At 35.6% G+C, this 2,541-nt stretch overlaps 1 pseudogene; it reads right to left on the minus strand.

Moving 5' to 3' along the window:
- Positions 1-243: 243 nt before the first annotated feature.
- LOC130012889 (uncharacterized) lies at positions 244-1,263 on the minus strand (annotated as a pseudogene).
- Positions 1,264-2,541: the final 1,278 nt, after the last annotated feature.

Here is a 2,541-nt window from a genome sequence, read left to right on the forward strand (position 1 = left end):
GGAGTGTATTAAAAGGGGCCACATTATTGTGAACAAAACACGTTTCTACAACACATTATTAATTACAGGAAAGTATAATCATTTTAGTACTTATTATGAGTCAGAGGTCATCATTGGTAGTGTTCTAACAGTTCTGTTATTTCCATATACAAATTGAGCCCTTCTCTCGCTGTTACATGAATACCCACGCCTGGTTTTAGGAGCTCAATCAATTGTACAAATTTGTTTGAAGCTATCGACTTGTTATCGTACTCGAAAAATCGTCATGCATGCAGAAACATCTCTAATATCCACAAAGGTACCTTGATCGCTGGCATCATATAGCTGTGGCAAAAAATACATTGCGTCAGGTTTTCCTGTTGGAACCTCCGTCTTGCGGCTCCTACTTATCTGGTGCAGATTCCAGTTTCTAGTGACCATGTCAAGTTCTGGTTGAATAATGTGCATAAAACAGAACTGCAGACATTCACTGTGAAGAATATTTGAGTCATTAAAAATATTCTGTTCTCGCATGTCTTTAAATAAATTAATCCACCAATGTAAACATTGTCGTCGAAGGATGGACCACCACGCTTCTATACGCTGATTAGAAGTGCTCTTTCCATAAGGGGGGTTGGATGGCTGAATGGGTAGCGTGCGCGCGCTGTATCATAAAGTCTGTCATTGAGTCGACTGGCGTGGTTTCGAATCCCCGGTTGTACGTGACAAGGAGTAGGGTCGCCTGTCCAACCTCGCGGGTTTTCTCTCCTGGTCCTCCGGTTTCCTCCCACTGCTAAAGACCCCTACGCGCAAGCGAATTATTGAAATAAAATTGAACCATATGTTAGTCCCGAAATGACCTAGTTTGTGTCGAGTGGACGTTAAACTCCATTTCTCTCTCTCTCTCTTTCCATAAATAAAGGATTTCAAACACGCAGTGGGGTCATTTTCATCATAATGGAATAGCGGCTGAAGATTCTTTAATATAGAATTTTCTGTTCCCAAATCACACCTAATTTTAGCTGGGACAACTTCAAGCTGTTGGACCGCCTCGAGGTAATATCTAGCAATTACCTTGGGATTATTGTTAGTTTTCCCAACACGTAGCCAAATAATTCGTCGACTAAAGCCATCCACACAACCATGAATGCAAAATCCAAATGGCTTTTTCTTGTCATACCCATCTACATGCCAAACCGCATTTGGTCCTTTACAAATCTATCGTCTTCGATGTAAACGTCGACGTTTTCTCACTCGAATTCCTTCTGGATCAACAATCCGCATAAGTCTGAGAATTTCATCGCGAGGAAATCTGATGCCCCATTCAATCTTTAAACGATACCACATAGATCGGTATCAAATACAGTGTCCACTACATCCGATTTCAGTTATAATTGCATTAACCACATCGTTATAAGAAGAAATTGTATTTCTACTCCCAGTGAGTTTACGTTTTAATCTCAAAGATCTTAGACGTCATTTTAGAGTGCTCAAACTGATATTGACCTGGTGTAGATACAACAACAGAAGCATTATTTCCCCATTTCAAAAATCACAATTGAAATATCGAAGAATCAGCTCATTTAGACTGAAAACATTATTAGACAAGCATGGTAGATAGCTGGTAGGTACAGGTAGGCACTTTACACACGAAATGCAGCATACCAAAATCAAACCGACAAAGAAAATTATCCCCATAATGGTATATGCAGTATAACACACGTAGGATGCCTTTAAAAAGAATAGTTATCTAGATTTTCATTCATCTATTCTCATTCTCATTCTTTATTTTACCGCTGTCGGCATCGAACCAATAAGTAATGTGAAAGTAGAAAGTGCGCATGCGCATTTTATACAAATCGTTGAATTCAGAGTTAAATTCAGAAGTGGGAACTAGGAACTCAGAAGTGAGAACTAGGAACTCAGAAGTAAAAAAAAAAATAGATGAGCTCTGTATTCTTTCGTAAATTACAGACTATGAAGATAATAATATTATATAATACCACATAAAATTAACTTTTCTATATATCTTGACCCTTTTTTCTGTAAAATACTGAGTAGTAAAATAGTAAAAAAAAAGTAAATGGGTTATTTATATAAAGATCCTAAAATGTAAAAAAGAAAGTAGAATATAGGTTTAGATGTATGTATGTATGTATGTATGTATGTATGTTTAAAAAAGCTATAAAATTACATATTAGGATAAAGAAGAGCACACAAAAAAATTAGCTGAACAGTATTTAAATTTGAATATTGTAATATGCCATTGCAAAGACAAATTTGTAGTGTAAATACTGCTTATACTTTTATTAATTTATCGTGGATCCTATATGTCAATAGATATTATGTACTTTTTTTTTACCAAAGGACATGATACAATTTTGGTATTCATAGATATTTGAAATATAGTAGAAAATTCTGGACGAATACAACTGGCTGATTTCCAAACATTTTTAAAATCCAAAATCAAAACTATAATTAAAAAAACAAGGGGTAGCATATTGCAGTTACATTTTCTTTTTCGTCAGATGATTTTATATTTTCCAAACAATGACTGATTTA

This window comes from Patella vulgata, chromosome 5, assembly GCF_932274485.2.
Source record: "Patella vulgata chromosome 5, xgPatVulg1.2, whole genome shotgun sequence".
Taxonomy (NCBI): domain Eukaryota; kingdom Metazoa; phylum Mollusca; class Gastropoda; family Patellidae; genus Patella; species Patella vulgata.